Source organism: Phascolarctos cinereus, unplaced genomic scaffold (assembly GCF_003287225.1).
Source record: "Phascolarctos cinereus isolate Bilbo 61053 unplaced genomic scaffold, phaCin_HiC Scaffold_2;HRSCAF=192, whole genome shotgun sequence".
NCBI lineage: Eukaryota > Metazoa > Chordata > Mammalia > Diprotodontia > Phascolarctidae > Phascolarctos > Phascolarctos cinereus.
In genome coordinates, this window is record NW_027555625.1 from 66,798,314 (window position 1) to 66,819,174 (window position 20,861).

At 34.5% G+C, this 20,861-nt stretch overlaps 2 pseudogenes; one reads left to right on the forward strand and one right to left on the reverse strand.

Moving 5' to 3' along the window:
* Positions 1–5,734: 5,734 nt before the first annotated feature.
* Positions 5,735–6,320, forward strand: LOC110192132 (acireductone dioxygenase pseudogene; annotated as a pseudogene).
* Positions 6,321–14,417: 8,097 nt separating this feature from the next.
* Positions 14,418–18,495, reverse strand: LOC110192133 (lupus La protein homolog; annotated as a pseudogene).
* Positions 18,496–20,861: the final 2,366 nt, after the last annotated feature.

A 20,861-nucleotide genomic window follows, 5' to 3' on the forward strand; every position in this document is an offset into this window, starting at 1 on the left:
GAAATAAGCTGATGAGGAAATGCTAGTCATGGAATAGGGAAATTAGTTGATGGAACTCATATCAGTTAGTCAACAGTGAAGAGTTCATGCGGGTTATGGTAACTGTCTACATATCTGGAAGGCTGTTATGGGGAAAGAAGGTTAAACTTATTTAGCCTTATTTTTAAGGCAACAACTAGAGAAATGGGTGAAAGTTACAGGGAAGCGGAATTTATCTCAATATAGAGAATTTACGAGTAATCTAAGTAGCATGAAAGCTGGTTTGTAAAAGGGAAAATGAATGAATAAATGAATGAATGAAAAATAATTTATTAAGTATTTATTTGCAAGTGCTAAACACTTAATGATACAAATACAATGGTAAAAGAGTCTCTGCTCTAAAGGAAGTCATAGTCTAATGATGAAACAATACATAAAGAGGTTTCAGCTTTAAGTCACAAGGAAAATCCCAGTCATCCTTTGTTGGCACTGCTGTTGTTATTCAATTATTTCAATTGTGTCTGATAGTTTGTGACCCCATTTTGGGGTTTTCTTGGCAAAGATAAGCAGCTTGCCATTTCCTTCTCCAGCTCATTATATAGATGAGGAAACTGAGGCAAACAGGGTTAAGTGACTTGTACAGGGTCACACAGCTAGTAAGTGTCAATGGCCAGATTTAAACTCACTGAGATGAGTCTTCCTTTCTCTGGGCCTGGCACTCTATCCTCAACCTCACCTAAGTGCACCTAGTGTGGAGGTGTAGCTGAGAAGTTGAGGCAAATGGAAGTTAAGTGACTTAACCAAGGTCACACAGGTTATATGTATCTGAGGAAAGATTTGAACTTAGGTTTCATGACTCCAAGCACAACGTAAGTGACATCTACTGTCTCTGGTATAGCTGAATAGATAGAGTACTGTACCTTGGTTCTGAAAGATGTATGTTCATATCTAGTCTGTGACACTCACTAGTTGTGTGAATATAAGTAATTTAAACTCTCTGAGGTTCATTGTTCCCATCTACATAATAATACCTCTTGTGGATACTGGCAGTCTAAAAGGAGATAATATATGTAAAATATCCTTCAAACTTAAAAAAAACCTATATAAATAACAGTTATGAATAATAGTTCATATTTAAATATTGTATTCAAATAATTTTATATAATATGATAGAGCTCTGGAAATACAAGAAACAATTGTCAGTTATGTATAGTACTTAGTACTATTTTAGAAAGACACTAATTCCCTTAAACAGAGAACTACCTAGAAGGATGGATGTTGTTGACATTGCTAAATCATCCTTCAGTTTCTAACACTAGCTAATCAAAGCATGGCAGCCTCATCTAGAGGAAGATGACCCCAAACACAAGACAACGTATGATTAAGCTTAAGGATTATTAAATCAATACATAAAGAACTATATTATTTGGTATGGATGTTATTTTCAAAAATGAATGTGGAAATCCTTAGAAACCCATGCTTCAAAAGAATGTTTTAGTTAGTTTCTGTAGCCTTTAAAATTCATTACTCTCTAATGAAACTTCCTATTATGAACCTTACTGGACTGATTCTTAAACAAGAGACAGAAGCCTACAATGGGGAAATGCTGATTTTTTTTTTCCTATAGGCAAGACCTAACCAAAACTTATGGTTGAATACTATCAGTCACCAAGGAGGCATTGGTTAGAAATTTTGGTGAAGGGACAATAATGCACACATTCATAACTTTGGGGTTTTGGAAAGTAGTTTTGTCGCAACAAACCTGTGAAATTGGTAGTGTAAGCATCATTGTTACCTTTTTTGAGGTTAGACAAGTCACACTGAAAGAGAAGAAACACCTTGCCCAGAGCTGTTATATATCATAGCTGTGACCTAAACTGAAGTCTTTTTACTTCTAAAGCCAACACAGTTTCCACTGTAGTGCTGCACAATGTGGGCATCTTCCTCCATTTAAATAACAATTAATTGTATTTTATTTTTCTCCAATTGCATGCAAAGAAAGTTTTTAACATTCACTTTTATAAGATTTTGTGTTCCAAACTTTTTTTTTCTCTCTCTCTCTCTTCCCTCCCCAAAACAACAAGCAATCTGATATAGGTTATACATATTTAATTATTTTAAACATATTTCCTCACTAGTCGTGTTGTGAAAGAAGAATCAGAACAAAAGGAAAAGAGTAAGAGAAAGCAAAAAAAAACCAAAAATGAAAACAAAAAATGGTGAAAATAGCGTACTTTGATCTGCATTCAAACTTGATAGTTCTGTCTCTGGAAGTGGATAATATTTTCTGCTGTGAGTATTTTGGAATTGTCTTAGATCATTGTATTGCTAAGAGGAGCCAAGTCTATCAAAGTTTATCATCACACAATGTTGTGGTTATTGTGTACAATGTTCTCCTGGTTCTGCTCACTTCAGTCAGCATAAGGTCATGTAAGTCTTTCCAGGTTTTTGGTTTTTTTTTTTTTAATCTGCTTGCCCATCATTTCTCATAGAACAATATTGTTCCATTACATTCATATACCACAACTTGTTCAGCCATTCTGCAGCTGATGGATATCCCCTCAATTTCCATTTCTTTGTCACCACAAAAAGAGCTGTCCTTAATATTTTTATATCTGTGGGTCCTTTTCTCTATTTCATGATTTCTTTTGGATAGAGACCTAGTAGTGCCATTGCTGGATCAAAGGGTATGCACATTTTTATAGGTCCTCTGGCATAGTTACAAATTGCTCTCCACAATAGTTGGATCAGTTCACAACTCCACAATGCATTAGTGTTCCAATTTTCCCACTTCCCCAACATTTATCATTTTCCTTTTCTGTCATATTAGTCAATAGGATAGGTGTGAGGTAGTACCTCAGAGTTGTTTTAATTTGTATTTCTTTTATTAATAGTGATTTAGAGCATTTGTCATATGACTATAGACAGCTTTAATTTCTTCATCTCAAAACTGCCTGTTCATATCCTTCTACCATTTATCAGTTGGAGAATGACTTGTATTATAAATTTGACTCAATTCTCTATATATTTGAGAAATGAGGACTTTATCAGAGACACTTACTCTAAAGATTTTCCCCCAGATTTCTGCTTTTTTTCTAATATTGATTGCATTAGCTTTGCATATCCAAAAACTTTTCAATTTAATGCAATCAAAATTATCCACTTTGCATTTCATAATGTGCCTCATCTCTCATTTGGTCATAAATTCTTGCATTCTCCATAGATCTGACAGTTAAAAACTATTCCTTGCTCTCCTAATTTGCTTATGGTATCACCCTTTATGTCTAAATCATATACCCATTTTGCCCTTATCTTGGTATATGGCATAAGATATAGTTCTATGCCTAGTTTCTGCCATACTCTTGCAGTTTTCCCAGCAGTTTTTGTCAAATTGTCAGTTCTTATCTCAGAAGTTGGGGTCTTTGGGTTTATCAAGCAGTAGATTACTATAGTCATTGACTACTGTGTCCTGTGTACCTAATCTATTCCATTGATCAACCATTTTATTTCTTAGCCAGTAGCAAATAGTTTTGATGATTTTTCTACTTTATAATATTGTTTTAAATCCGGTGGAGCTAGGCCACCTTCCTTTGTATTTTTTAAATTAATTCCCTTGATATTTTTGACCTTTTCTTCTTCCAGATGACAGTCCTCCAATTTTAATGAAAATTATTCTGATATCACAAAATCATTAAATCATCACTTCAATAGTTTAATTTCTGAGCTATTTGAAGTTAACATGGAACAGAGAGGGCAAAGCATTATTCCCATTGTCCAGGCCATATACTTTAAGATTTACATGTATGTGATCTGTTAGAAGTCAAACTTGCTTCATACTTTGAGGTGTTAACTGATGTCCCCCATCACAGCTCTATAGAAAATACACAACTTAGAAGCACGTAGACCCTCCCTAAGTCCAAAGGAACCCACTCCCATAGTTACATGGTCTGTTATTCAACCATGTTTGTTTAACAAACAATGAAGATAGGAGGAGAAAACTTGTTGGAAAGGCAATGGCAGCTACAGTGATATAATGTTATTCATTCACTGTCCCCTTTGTAATAATAGTTCTACTTTAAAGAAGACTTATCTCAGGGGAGGGATAAACATGAGGTAATAGATGGATCATATTAAATTTATATTTGCTATGATATCCACCCAAATTTCAAATCTTCCTCCTGCAGCCCTTGGATATGGCAAGCTTAAGTACATTAACATCTACCTTACTTGACTGTAACAAATGTGGCTGGGCCTCCATATGTGCAAAATTAGGCATTTGCATGAACGATGTCCAGGTTTCCTTCCAGTGCTAATATTCTATGTTTTAAATTATTATTTTTTTTAAGGAGATAGCGAAAGGAGGAGATTCTACAGCTCAGATAACATCCTGTGTTCTAAGATTCCTTGTATAAGAAATGTATGGTCTGGGAGTTGGGGTGGGAGGCCCACACCTCATTTTCAAATAATTTAATCAATATAAGGGGAGAAGAACTTTCAATTGTGCTACCACCATGGTTTTATTCGGTTGTGATATCTATATCTATATCTATATCTATATCTATATCTATATCTATATCTATATCTATATCTATATCTATCTATATCTATATCTATATCTATATCTATATATATCTATATCTATATCTGCATCTGCATCTACATCTACATCTATATCTATATCTATATCTATATCTATATCTATATCTATATCTATATCTATATCTATATCTATATCTATATCTACATCTACATCTACATCTACATCTACATCTACATCTACATCTACATCTGCATCTACATCTACATCTACATCTGCATCTGCATCTACATCTGCATCTGCATCTGCATCTGCATCTGCATCTACATCTGCATCTACATCTACATCTGCATCTGCATCTACATCTACATCTGCATCTGCATCTACATCTACATCTACATCTACATCTACATCTACATCTACATCTACATCTACATCTACATCTCTATCTCTATCTCTATCTCTATCTCTATCTCTATCTCTATATCTATATCCACATACAATGTGTGCATGTATATATGTGTGTGCGTATATATATATATATATATATATATATATGTAGGCATACATACATATATATGTATAATGTGTATGTGTACACACACACACATATGTTTTCAATGATATCTTAATCTCCTTGATTAGGTCAAGAAAGGACTAGATAAATGATTGACCAAAGAAGCTGGTGTGACTCATGGGTCCTCAACTGGAGGAATTTCAGCCAATGTTAGTCCATTAGTCAAGTAACCAAGGGGTAAAGAACTCCAAGTCTGCTAACCTGTGATTTCAGTTTGAGAGTTGAATCCAGGTCCCCTTGAGAAAAATCTTATGGTCTGGAGACTTTCTCTTTCTCCACCCTCCCTACGCCCTTCCAATCATATTATCAGGGAAACTGGACTTATCGCAGCCAATGTTTTCATCAACAAACAAAGCTACACAAAAGACAAATATTGATGAAAATGATGAATGTAATCATCCAAGGAGTTTTCGAGACATGTGAACACTTGCAACTGAAACGAATGTGAGATTATAGGCAGCTAAGAGTTGGTATGGATAATACTGGGCTAGGAGTCAGGAAAACTCAAGTTAAAATCTAACACCAGAGGAGCTTGTTAAGTCTAGGGACTGGCTGATGTCCTAGGCCTGGTTACCTTTTCTCTAGGACTCCTTCCTAAAGGAGTTCTTCAAGGAAATCAGGTGGTACCCCACAGAGCAGAAATGGTGGAGGCCTGGTATATGGATGACTCTTTGGAGAATTAGAGGAAACCACACAAATTAGAGCTTGGGCATCCAGTCAGCCTGAAACAGCTGAAATAGCTTGGCATCTTTTACTGGAAAGTGGATGCTGACAAGTATGAGAATGATCCGGGGCTAGAGAAAATCTGAAAAGAAAGCCATGATGCTGGATGGATGTATTGGCCATTTGTAAAGAGAAGCTGTTAAATTATAAAAAAAAAAAATCAAGTTGTTTCAAGAAGAACATTTACAGCTTGATGGTGAAATTCACTATATCCTGAATGGCAGTGGATACTTTGATGTAAGAGACAAAGAAGACAAGAGGATCCACATCCTCATGGATAAAGGAGACATGATAACACTTCAGCTGGGATATTCCATCACTTTACCCTAGATGAAACAAGCTATGTTAAAGCAATGAAACTCTGTTGGACTACCAGCCTGGATAGCATATAATGGTCTGGCTAATCATGTTGATTCTTGAGAACAGTATATGCTGTTTCTGGCCAAAGAGCATAACAGTGCTCCCCAGAGACTGACACACTGCTCGGAAATGGGCCAAATATGATAATTAAGCAACATGTTAACAGTTTTCCTTTTTCTTCTCTGTCGGAGACTTGGGGTTGAGTATTTTCTTTTTAAGATTGATTCAAGAAAGGAAAAGTCATTAATTCAACATGAAATGAACTGAGATTGTGGACAAATCTTCACTTAAAAAAACAACTTTTTTATTATTCTCTAAATATGAAGCAAAAATTCTGGTTAGGTTATGTGGATTTATATATAAAAAGTCCCTAAAATAATAGAGTAAAATCTTTTTTGGTAATATCTTTTCAGTAGGATGTTAATCCCATACCCAGCACTGTGAAGGATAGGTATCTATATATCATGTAAGCATTAGAAATTAATTATTTTTAATTAATTGCTTAATCAGGAATTTCTTGTTACTAATTCTGAACCTTTTAGATGAAAGATATATGTAAATTCATTGTATCCTGTTATTAGAATTCCTATGACATGAGCCTTAGCATGCATATGTACTGACTGTGTAAATCCTTGAAAACTAGATCTTTCCAATATAGTAAGAAAATCTGCTTAGAAATTTCCAGTGGAAGCAAATTTTGTGATGCAGTTTTGCTTAATTTGTTAATTGTATAGAAAAAAGCCATTATCAACCAAAAAATCAATAATTCTTTATATAAATATTTTATTCTGGAACACAAAATATTTGTATCTTAATCTTAAAATTTTCAACTATGCTAGTAGCAACCAGATCAAATCTTTGTCCTAGATATAAGGAAAAGTAAAAGATTAACTTAAATGAATATCTTCTAAGTTCTCAGATTGTTGTTTAAGTTGCTAATGCAGGCTGCCAGATGGTCAAATGGTGCTCTTGCATCCCTAGTACCCTCACTTATCTAGGTCATTGTTCCATGTAAGTAATCAAATAGAAAATGCTTAACTGTTGACTTTTAAAAGTAATCTTTAAAATGTCTTTTGCAAAGCACAATTTTGTAATTTATTATAGAAACTAAACATTGAAGATAAAAGAATTTCAAACATTCAAAACAAATCTGACATCAGAGACTTACTAGCTCTCTAACCTTGGGCAAGTCACTTAACCTCTGTTACCTCAGTTTCCTGAATTATAAAATAGGGATAATAAGAGCCCCTATCTCCTAGGATTGTAAGAATCAAAAGAGATAACATTTGTAAAGAATTTAGCATAGTGTCTCTTTCATAGTAGGTGTCATATAAATGCTAGCTATTATTATTACTATCATTAGATAAACATATAATAAAGAACTTACAGTAACCAGTAATTGTGAGTTTCTCCTTTGCCACATGCTTTTCCTATACACATGCTTCACCATTACTTTACCCTGAATGTAAGCCCCCTGCACCTACAGATCTATGAATACTTGTCAGAAAGTATGTCCTACACATTTTTGCTACACTTTCAGCAACTCTCCTGGCCACCATGCTCAAACCGTCTCTTCATACTGATAGAAACTCATTTTTTCTACAGACTTGTCACACTGAATGATCCCTCCAGTTTTACGACCTTCTCTTCAAATTCATAAGCTGCTTTTAGAACTTCCATTTTAAGGAAGTATCTGGACAGTCATGTAGATTCCTTCAGTATTGGCCTGGCTTCAGTCTTACTCTTCAAAGTTCTATCTACATGAAGGTATCTCCCTCTCCCCTATGTTCCTCTGTCTGTCTCTCTCTCTCCTTCTCTTTCTCTCTTACAAACACACACACACACACACACACACACACCCCCATCAATTTTCAACTTGACACATTGTATTCCCCTCCGCCATTGGAATGTAAATTCCTATAGGTCAGGTAGTCTCTTTAAAAAAATGTATTTGTTTTCCCATCACTTAGCCCATGTCCCTCCCCAAGTAAGTGTTTAATAAATGCTTGTTGATTTATTGATTCTAATATTTATATATCTGTGGTTATTGGAGGTAGTGTTGAGAATGGTGAGAACCTTGTGGGAAAATGTCCATTACATCACGAAACTTATAATCTAGAGAGAGGAAATTTGTGCATGCTTGAGTATTTGCAATACATTTTGGCATAGCATGTTTTGAAGGACTTGGTTAAAAAAAATAAAAGAATCCAAGGCCTAAAATTCTAGGAGATCACAGAGAGTTGACAATAAGGAACTTCAAGGACCATCCATATATCTCAACCTCCACATGTTACTGAAACTAACATGATTTTATCAGTGTAAATGGCATTAAAAAAGAATCATTGATTGAATACTGGTTTTTTTCTTGTACACACAGAGCCATGGGACCTTTCCATTTGACTTTCAGTTGTAACCATTTATATTTATTGTGTGCTCCATTAGAATTTGAGATCCTTGTGAGCTTTTCTTTTTATTTCTATCTTAAACCTTTGCATAAATCTTTGCACACAATAATGCCTAAGTAAATGCCTTATTAATTAATTATTTTTCAGAGGAGAAGACTTGAGGGAGGTTAAGGACTTGCCTAAGGTCCACAAAAATAGTAAATGTCAAAGGTGTTGTTCTTTTCATTGAACCAGCCCTAAAGTCCAGTAAGTTTGCTTATTTCTAAAGACTGATATTTTGAAGACACAAAGAGAAATAAAACCAATGAGAAGGAAAAGGGAAGGACTGTTTAAAGAAGCTGCTCATCAACCAGCTTAGATTTTAAGGACTTGGAAGAATAAGAAAGCAAGGGCAAGAAGTGAAGTTTGAATACAAACATGGCATTATGAATGAATATTATAGCATGGAATGAGTTTGGTCAACCACTATTCACATATGTGGTAAGGATTTCTCTTCAGGTATGAGTTACTGTAGTTGGCCACTGAGGTTCATTCTCTTTCTAGAATTCTATGATTTGGTGATCTCTGTACTCTCAAGACAGTCCAAAGTGTGACACTTTCTTAAAGAAAAAGCTTGAATCTGGAAATAAAAGCTAAGAAAGATAATTTTGTTTTGTTTTGTTTTAAAGCTACATTAGAGGAAACTGAGGCTCAAAGAAGGGATCGGACTGGTATATTTGTTGGATAGGAAGTTGATAAGGAACAGTACAAATAAGAGAGAGCTGTACAGCTTTTACTTTGCTTCTACTTTCTTAGTCATGGAGAGTGACCTTTAGACTGGAAAGGATAGAACAAAAATGACAAATAGGGATTTAAAAGCTGAGATAAGTGGGGAAGAGTAAGAGTGCACCTAAATGTCCTAATGTGTTCAAGTCACCTTGCCCAGATGAAATCTGGTGAAAGGTATTAGAAAAAACAAAAGCATAGTTGTGAATATTGAAACACTGATAATGATTTTAGAAAGTTATGGAGGTGTCCTGCCCATAGATAATGCATCTCCATGTAGAAAGTCATTTCAGAAGGAGAAATTTATAAGAGGGTAAGTGAAGACAAAGAGAGAAGGAAGAGGAGAGAAAACTGTGCTGCACAAGATACAGAAAAAAATGTTAAAAAAAAAGATTTTTTGTCTAAAATAGAATGTGAATGCTACGGGATATTATTGTACCACACAGATGATGAAATAGGCACTTCAGAGGAACCTGAGAAGATTATTATGAACTGATGAGATCAAAATGAATAGAACTCGGAGAATAAGAAAGGAAGGAAGAAAGGCAGGGAGGAAGGAAGGAGGGGAAGGAAATTGAAATAAAATTGAAAGATAATAGTCTCTAGGTTCTGATTCATCTTTTAGTTTGTGAGTGAGAAGGTAGCAGGACAAAAAGCAAGGATTTGAAATTTATGAAGAAAAATTGTGAAAGTCACTTTGAGGAGTTTGGAAAAGGTCATAGATTGAATTTAGGAAAGGAGAAATTTGGAAGAATTTAAGGAGAACCTAAAGAATATCCTGAGTTAAAAGAGGTGATTGACTCAATGTAAAAAAAAAAAAAAGATTGAGCAATCTAAAGAGTAACACATGAAGAAGCCAAGTTGGATTCATAAAATTGGAGGGAGAAGCAGATGTGATTTGACCAAGCAAAGTATTTAGTTAATTGTGCCACAGTATGCGCAGCAAAGAATTCAAAATAGAAAAAAAAAAATAAGATGATGGTCTCAAGTTCATATTATAAGAGATACAATTGGAAAAAAAATGTGGATCTTTAATCTGAAGAAAGAAACATCAAGATGAGGCTTGAAAGCTGTGCCAAAGTGGAAGGGGTAACTTGCAGGGGGAAAAAAAAAGGTGTTTCAATTCCTGATTTTTTTCAATAACAGTTTGGTCAACCACTATTCACATATGTGGTAAGGATTTCTTTTCAGTATGAGTTAGTGTAGCTGGCCACTGAGTTCCATTCTCTTTCTAGAATTCGGTGATTTGATGATCTCTATACTCTCAAGACAACTCCCATGTTTGATACTTTCTTTAAAACATATCCTTTTTTTGGCTAGAAAGTTTAATTCTGAGATCACTTCTTATGGAATTTAATCATCTCACTAGGAGCTTAATATTAATTATTAATATTAATACTTTATACATAGACAGCTCTCTAGGACAATGCACACAAGCACATAGACCTTCTATGTTCTTCTCAAGGAGACTTCATCATTGCCTCAGCTGCTACAATAGCCTAAGTTGAAAAGAAATATTTTTTTTCAGTTTTCTGCACAAAAAGGAGGAAAAGTGCAAAAATATTTCTTTTTGGTTTTATGGTTAAGCACATTTAGTTCCAATCTACTTTTGCCTCATGGATGTCAATAACTGACTCCCTGGGGGGAATACTCTCACTTTCATTTACTTCACCTGTTGCACTCTGGACAAAATCCAGAAGTGAAACATTAAAGAAAGGTGTTTTGTTCTTGTTGGTGGTGGTGGTGGTGGTAGTGGTGGTGGCATTGGTATTGCTGTTGAAGATCTGAGCAGCTGTTTCTTTATTAGGAAAAAAGCCAGAACAAAGTGAACTTCCTATTAAGTAATTAGAGGGTCACTGAAATCCATCTTGTAAGAGATGCCAAAGCACCAATTCCAAAATATAGACTCCAGAATTTAATCAGTAATTGTCTCTTTCGTACTATAAGAACGTATTCATTCTCTCTCTGTGGAGAGGTTCAGACTATTCAATTTTTCAAAGAAAAGTTTCCATTCTAGTAAGTTCATTGAATTGATCATGTTATACTCTTGACCATGCCTTCTTACATAAAGAAACGTTCTCTAACAATTAGAGCTAATCACAAATATAATGTGTTACCTTGAGATTTAGTAGGTCACCCTTCAAAGACTATATAATTACTTGTTCAATATGTATTATGAGATTCTTAATCAAGAATAATTTAGACTAAATGGCATTTAAAGTCCTTTGTAACAATGAGAGTATGTGATTGTGGTATCTTATAATATAAGATTCTTTCTCATTCTTCTACACTATTTTCTTTCACCTGAAAGCCATTTTCCCTCTGATATTCTTTATTCTGATGTTCTATATTCTAAAGTTTTCTCAGTTCTAACATTCATGTTCTACTTTCTCATAGTCTATGTTCTAGAGACTCTTCCAGTTCTGATGAATTATTTTCTATTTTCAAAATAAATTAAATTTTATCATCTCTTCTAGCTTTACTTTCAATATTTTATAATCTCATTCCTTGTATCTGTTATTTAAATGACTTTCCCAAGTTCATGCAACTGGTTAAAGTTCAGACAAGAATTAGACCCAGATATTTTTTGATTTTCATTGTAGTGTTTGTTCCTCTATAACACCAGACCTTACTAGTATTTAGGAAAGTAATAAGGCATGTGAAATGCCAAGATGCTTTATGAAAGTCATTAAAAATGAGCTTCAGTTATCCTAGGAAATGGAATTTCTGAGCTGTTTTTTCAGATATCAGAGTTAGATATTTCTGCTTTAAAATTGTAATTTGGGGGGGAAAATTAAGGTGACCCTCATCATGCTGGATGAATTCCAGAATACAGGAAGCAAGAATAGAAGATGATAGCTAATTTATGGAAATTATAGTGGATTTGGAAATGTTGAAAAAGGGGCAAATAAGAGGGAGCAAAAAAGTTTGGAATCTGATTATAACATCCAAACTTAGTCATCTGATTTAAAATCAAAACCAGACCAAAAAAAAAGGACTTCTTTTCCTATGGTTTATGGTGAGTGATAAACAGAGTCCACCGTGTGGCCATAAAATATATATCTTTAGCTCCAGAAAATATGAGTCGTTCTGTCAGCGAAATGTAATGATTTAAGTTTATAGAGTTTCTCTTTGAAAGAATTATGAGACCTAAGTAGCCAATCATTCTAAATGATGTGCATTTGGAAATTATGAACTAAGGCCAACTGGCATCAGGATTTTAGTACAATTTAGTCATGAATTTACCTATTTGAAATTATTGTTTAGTTACACATTTCTTATGGCAGCTGGAGTGGCAGCATATTAATGGCAATAAAACCTCATTAAGGTGACATTAAACTTCTGAGAGAAGACCATAAAACTAAACAGAGAGCCCGGCATCAAAACTCTGCTTCTTCTGGAACTAAGTCAACTTGGAGATAATAAAGACTTTCAAAAACCTCTACAAAGAGCCAAGAGGGTCCACTGAAAAACCTCAGAGCTTTAGAACAGGAAAACCCCAGCTCGCCAAGAAGACTAATGAGCGTATAAACCATAGGAAATTCTGAGATAAAGCTTTCTTGGAAACCTTAAAATAGCAAATGTGGATGTGAGTTTCATTAACATATGGACACTAAGGGAAAAATACTGAGAAGTAAAATAATCTTTGGAAATAATTCTTTGAAAGATTTGCTCTGCTCCACTAAGCCTCCAATTCTAAGGCTGCCATTTTATAAATAGATTCAGCAAAGTAGACAATTAAGTAAGTAGGAAAAGCTGCACAGAACTTTGCCCATAATTGTTGTTCCGTCATTTTTCAGTTGCGTATGACACTTTGTGACCCTATTTGGGGTTTTCTTGGCAAAAAAATTGGGGTGGTTGGCCATTTACTTCTCTAGCTCATTTTACAGATGAGCAAACTGAGGAAAACAGAGCGAAGTGTTGCCCAGAGTCAAATAACTAGTGTCTAAGGTCAGATTTGAACTCAGGAAGATGAGTCTTCCTGACTCCATGCCTGGAATTCTATCCACTGCACCACATAGCTGCCTAGCCCACAGTTGACCCTCAACAAATGTTTAATGAATAGAAATGAATGGAAATAATGTGTGTGTACATATGTACATATGTATGTATGTTTATGTATGTATACATATGCACATATGGGGGAATTGCAATGATTGTCAAAATGAGATATAGGAGAAAATTAGCATCACTTTTTTCTTCACTATTAGGAAATTATGATGAGATTTATGTAGTACTTCAAAAGATCTATATCTTTTACCTCTTAGTTCTAGTTCTGCTATCTGAGACCATGAATGTTGTCTAAACTCGATTTTCTAAATACAGATCCTTTATTCTTTTATTTTATTTTTTAACAGTAACTTAAAATTTATAACCACTGAAAAGATGACACTTTTAGAAATAATGGAGACCTTAGAGATCATGATTGAATATTCACAAATGGAAAGTTAAAAAGTTAAAGGTGGATATTTGAACAGAGTATTTAAGACAAACATATTAAAGTAGGTAACTGTTTAGTTAGTAGATGACCTCTTCCAATAAGTTGCCCAAAGAGTAGAAGAAAAACCTGTAGAAGTAAATTATGTTACCTAGATGTTCAACAGCTCTATATATTGGGTCATACCATATACTCACTTAATCTATACTTTTCTTGGCAGTAACAACAGTAAAGGAAAACAAAACCTGATTTCTATTCTTTTAAAAACCAAGGAAACCATATAAAAATAGCAGCTGGGACAATTTTGCCTTTTATATATACATTTTATTTGTTGGTATTTCCAACATTACAGAGCCAGGCTTCACTGAAAGAACCTTTCTTTTGATGTTCAGATCAATGGATGAAATACCAACATATATCATGAACAAAACTATACATATTAAAAACACAACAACAACAACCAGATTAAGTAAGGGTACTTGAACAATAAAAACAAGTTAAACAAAAATAGTCTCTCCTTCTATTACAGGTGGACATTGAAGTGGATTTAATTCAATTTTCTTTAAAAAAGAAAAACCCAAATCTGAAACAGCTTAAAACTTATCTAAAATGCATAAATTTTTTTTTATCAAACTACTGGTGTCCAGCTCCATTTTCTGTTTTCAACTCTTTTGGTGTAGGCTCTTCTTTTTGCAAGTTCTTCTTGTGTCCTTTTAAGGGATCCTCCAGCATCACCATTTTACTGTTCTTCATCACTATGAGAAAAAAAAAAAGATTTTGCCTTGGAATTGTATTTTTCCTTTATTGGGTGCACCCTGAACAGCTTTACTACCTCCTCTTCCTTTTCTTTTAAATTTATGACCTTTTGACTTCAACTTATTTAGGAATTCTTGTTGGCCTTCAATGATTTTTTTCAAAGCTTCTTTTTCTGTCTCTCCTTCTAAAACTTCCCATGTTACCTCTTTGTTTCTTAATTTTAAGTTTCCATTATTTGCTTCATTGGCTTTGTCCAGTGCTTCTTTTGCCTTTTCTTTAAATAAGATTATTCCCTCTTTTGTTCCTCTGATGAAGTCTATCCACTTTATTTCTCTGTGATTAGACAAAAATGTGTGAAGATCTTCTCTACAGGTTTGATCATCTAAATCATCAGAAAATTTCAGCAAGCATCCAATCTTTTCATCCAGGGCTTTCCAGCTTCATTATTTACATGTTGGAATGATAAAGAATGTTACACTTAGACCCAAGAAGTCAGTACTTGCCAATTCAGCATCTTCTGCTTGCCTCGGTTTTTCTTCTCTTCTTTAGCTTTTGCTTTAGCTTCTACTTTGTTTTGCTTCCTTTCTTCATTCTTTTTTGCAAAGTAATCTTCCTTTTTTTTTTTTCAAAGTAATCTTCCTTAAACAGTATCAGCAGCTCGTTATCTTCGTATTTCTGTCCAGGGGTTTCTCTAAACTTCTTGGCAGATTCAACACTATCAAACATAGCAAATATTGATCCCTTATGTGCTTTATCTAATGTTCTCCTCATTTGAATATTTTGTACTTCATCTTTACCTTCTAACCATTTTTTTTATGTCATCAAGGGTTGCACCTGTTGGAAAACCTTTAACGTAAATGGATCTGTTTTTTATTTCATTTTTATATGTATTTGTTACTTCAAGCAGGGGTTCATTTGGAGATCTTTGATTTTAATTTTATCCTCACTAACTTCCATGAGTTCTGCCTTTGATTTCTTTAGAGCACTTTTTATTACATCAAAGTCTTTTGTTAGTTTGCTCAATCTTAATTTGTTGGCAAATTTTAGGCTCCAGACCAGTCATTTTTTCATTGTCACCGTTCTCAGCCGTTGTGGGAGTCTATTCAGTGAGGTTCCGGCAGGGTCTGCAATGTCCTGCTATGATGCCCACAACTCATGAACTCACTCCTTGACTCCCTGTGGCAGTCAACACAGGTCCTTTAAATAACTTATGTAATCCCCTAGTCAAAGAATATCAGTGATGGAAGAGGCTCTTAGGGCATTATCAAATTTGTCCCATGTTTACCTAATGGGGGAATTGGGGATTGTTTCCTCAGTTATTTTCCACCACACCAAGAATGACTTCTATAATAACGTCCCTTGAAATTGTTATCCAAATTTCACTTGCAGACATTTTGGGAGAAGGTTCTTCAACACTAGAAGTTAAGACCATTTATTATTGGATGAGAATAGTCACCCAGTAAGATATTCATATTCATTGGCCCATTCAATTCTCTATTGGACATAAACCATAAGAAGGGCAAAAATAAAACAAAAACATAAAACATAAATGTACTAAGCTATTCAAAACGTACACGTGGTACTTTTGTTGGAGTAAATAATGAAACAAAAATAAAAAACATAAAGTAACAGAAGCAAAGTGTATGCACATTACTTAGAAAATAACAACTAAGACATATGAATGTAAAAGGATATGTTTTCATAGGAGAAGATAAATATAAGCAATTCTGAGAAACATTGGAAACATTATCGTATGAACTCTTGTACAATAAAGTAAACAGAATCATGGGAATAATGCACACAGATAATACAATATGTAAAAAACAATGAAATAAAGATAAACCTTGAATAATTATAATGATCAATATTTATCTTAGAGAATAGATAATGAAAATTTCTCTTGGTTGAGATGCAGCGGAATATGGGAGTGGAATGTTGTATTCATTGCCAATCATGGTTTTGCATGCTGTTTAGAAATAATTGTGATGTAAAGATGAAATTCATCAATACAACTATTAAATAATATAATAAATTAATGAAAAATTAAAACCTAGTTTATTAAATAAAGAGCTGGTTTACACCTGTTGGAAATAATGTGAAGAATATTTTTATTCCAATAGTAGTTGGAATAGATGGTCTCTAAGGATTTCTTCAAATCTGAGTTTTTGTGACTCTGTAACCAAAGACGAATGATCACCCATCTTCTTCTCAAAACCTCAAGTGTGGAGTAACTACTTCCAAATCAAGTTTATTGAATGTTTGAATAGTATAAATGTTGCTAAGTTTTTCCTTATATTGAGCTAAACTTTGTTGTTTTCTAATGTATACACATTGTTTCTTTTCTCTAGGCAAAGAAAAGTCTAATTTCTCTTGCACATGACAACCCCTCAAGTACTTGAAGATAGTGATTATGTCCTCCATATTATTGTTCAGTTTTACAGTCATGTCCAACTCTACATGACCCCATGGACCATTCATTTCCTTATTCAGAACATTATTCTTCCCTTTATTTTAATAATCTCTATATTAGAAAAGGACATATAGCTTATAATTTCTATCATAGATTAGATACTTGATATTCTCTCAATAGTACATATATGTGTGTGTGTGTGTGTGTGTGTGTGTATATATGTATGTATTCCTTAATGATATATGTTTCAGAAATATAACTATATCTATCTATCTGTCTGTGTATCTATCTTCTAACTTTTGTAATTACTGATCAGTGGTTAGTTGGTTAGTTGTGGGGAGCAGAATAAGATATATTGAACATACCAGTGGCTGATATTATCATAGTGATGCCTATTACTTCACTTGTGAAGCTATTCAAAAAACATACATTAAGCATTTGCTGTAGACACAGTATTGTGATATATCTGGTGAAAATAATGCAAAGTTTACTGAAGATGTGGTCACTGTTCTCATGGGGCTCATTAGCTCACATATCATAAATGTATATATGATATATAAATCACTTTCCTCAAAATCACCAGAAACATAGAGAATGCCTATTACTATACTCATCAAATGTATGGGCAAAATGAGGTATGGAGTGGTGAAGAATCTAATAATGAAGCTGGGCTTCCCTGCCAGGTTTCATGATTTTCGGTTGAACATAACCACTACAGTGACTCTCTACTTCTCTTCGAGTAAATTCACACATTCTAGAGAAGACGGTAAAATTTGTGACTAGCTTAGAGTCTAGAAGGATGTTTTTGAGAGGGGTTCAATGTCACAAATAATTGCTTAGTTTGTTTTAAAAATAACACTTTAAGGTTGATAATGAACTTTCTTTCGATCACACAACCTTGCGAATCAAGCAGTGAGAGTAATACCTACCTTTTACAATGGTTAAAGTGACAACAGATATTTCAAGTGGAGAAAAGAGTTGAAATTAGGATTGTGGAGGGAGCAGATGATGGAAGCTATTTTCAAGTATTTGATAGAGCACATGTGGAAGAAGAATTAGAATCATGGATCATAATTAGGAAGGTTAGGTAGAAATTGCACAGAAGATTTAGGATTAAGATATAGACTACCTTCCCAATAAAATTATCCAAAAGTAGGATGGACTGCAAAAAATAACCACAAATGAGTGAATAAAATTATTCATCAGTAAAGGGTTCAATTAGAGCCTGGATGACCACTCTTTAAGAGTGTGGAGAGGGTTTTCTCTTTTGGGAGCAATTGGTACATAATCACCCTTGGAGTCCCACCCAAACCAGAGAGTCTGTGGTTCTCCTAAACTTTGAGAGATTAAATGAGTTGATCATGATAGCACAGTAAGCCAAGATCTATATCTTGTCTCAAACTCAGGTATTCTGATTCCAATCCCAGAGCAGTTTCCATTAGATTACTTTACCACTCTGTGTTGGGAAAAGTCATTCACTGCATTCCAAAGAGAATCATGTGATTCAGTTGCTGCATTTTTACAATTGGCAGATGTTTCCAACATGTTTTGTGGATGAAAAAAGTGAGAATTGATTGTTCAGCAGAGAAAAAGTCAAGAAACTCTCTGTTTACTAACTGTCAGATTTACATTCAAATGGAAAACATAGTTCCTGGATTGTGGCTCTCTATGCATAAAAACATAATGAAGGAAAATTCATTTTAAGCTACTGGTCTACCCAGACAGCTTAAATGTTTCTAACTTGCCCATAATCTGAAGATCACCTTGAGTATTCCAGAACAATTACTGCAATGATAGCTACAGATGAAATGAAGTCAAATGCACAAAATTTATCTTCATGCACAGTTTTCTCCATAGCAAAATGGCCACCATCTGTCTTTGCTCCTTTGACATTAGATTGATTAGTTAATGGGCTTCTCAAGCAAAATATCAACTCAGACAAATTACTTTCTGTGACTTTTTTGTGTGTCAAAAGGGAATATCAAATATCATGTCTGATAGCTTTTAAATCACCATATTTCTTGCCAGGGCATCCTTAGCATAGTTTTAAAAGATCTCTAGGCAGTAACTAAAACATTTTTTTTTCAAATTTTTCATCCATTAAGGTCACATTAGTTGTATAACTGCAGACAAGTCAAATCCATTCCCTGGATCTCTATTTCTTCATCTACAAAAGGGTGAAATAATGCAAATAAGTCACTCTGATTTACAAGGTGACACGTCGGGGTAGTAGAAAGGGTGCTGGATTTTGAATCAAGAAGAAGTCTTTCCCCTGATTCTTACTAAGTATGTGACCATTGGCAATTCATTAAAATTATATGGGACTCAGCTTCCTCAACTGTAAAATATAAACAAAATGGTAGTACTCAGTATAGAGTGCTGTTATAAACAAAATCATATGTGCAGATCTCATTGCAAACCTTAAAGTAATATACGCATTTCAATAATATTTATTATTATTATTATTATTATTATTATTATTATTATTATTATTATTATTATTATTAGTGGTGGTGGTGGTGGTGGTAATTAAATGGTACAGCAGACAGAGCGTTAGACCCAGAGTCAGGAAGATCTGAGTTCAAAACCAGCCACAGACACTTACTAGCTGTGTAACCCTAGGCAAGTCACTTAACCTCTGTTTGCCTAGGATGCAACTAGATAGCTCAGTGGATAGAACGCTGGGCCTGGAGTTAGGAAGGGCTCACTTCAAATCTAGCCTCATGTAATCATTAGCTATGTGATCCTAGGCAGGTCCTCATCTGTAAAAAATGAGGATATGTATGTAATGTAATGTAACCCCAAGGTTACTGTGAGGATAAAAGGAGATAATATCTGGAAAGCATTTTGCAAACATTAAAACACTATATAAATGCTAGATGATGATGATGATGATGATGATGACTGTAGCACTAGTATTAGTAGTGTTACCTACTACAAATCAGGACTTGACCTCTGATTTTATTGGTATAAAAAACTCTGGTGAACTCTCTCAACCAATCCATATCAACAGCCTTTTTGTATGGTTTATAATATTAGAGTTTCTTAGATCACTGAAAGGTTCAGTGACTTGTCCAGCATTAAATAGCCAGTGTGCATCGTTTTTATTAATTAGTAATTTCCAACTCTTTGTGACCCCATTTGGAGTTTTCTTGGCAAAGATATTGGAGTGGTTTGCTATTTTCTTTTTCAGCTCTTTTTACTGATGAGGAAACTAAGGCAAACAGAGTAAAGTTACCTACTTAGGTTGGCACAGTTGGTAAGTGTATAAAGCCAGATTTGAATTCTGCTATTCCTGACTCCAGGCCTAGCACTTTATACACGGTGCCATCTAGCTGCCCATAAGTATGAGCATAACTTATTGTCTACTGAGCAATGTTGATATTATTTTGGATTTTTTTATGGCTAAGTCCACTTAAGAATACTGTCTTTGAGGCATTATTGGCTTATTTTGATATTGTATCTAGCCGATCAGAATGGGGCAGCTAGATGGCACAGTGGATAGAAAGCCGAGCTTAGAGTGAGGAAAACTTCCTAGCTGTGTGACCTTGGGCAAGTCACTTAATCTGTGTCACTGGAGAAGGAAATGGCAAAGCACTCTGGTATCTTTGCCAAGAAAGCCCCATGGACAGAGTCCATGGGGTCACAAAGTTCAGATAACACTGAAAAAATGACTGAACAATAACAAGTAGTCCATTTGCCATCCTGCTTCTTCTACTTTGGACATACTCTAACTTTCAAAGCCCTGCTTCACCTCTGGGGACCTGAATTAAAGATGGAAGAAGGAAAAGAGATGCATCACCTCCTTTGTTCTGGATTCTCCACCTCTGAGAACACAGCCTCACACTGCACTAAAAATCAAGTTAGGCTAAAAACTAGAGGCTATCAATAAAACAAGGGAAAATGGTCAT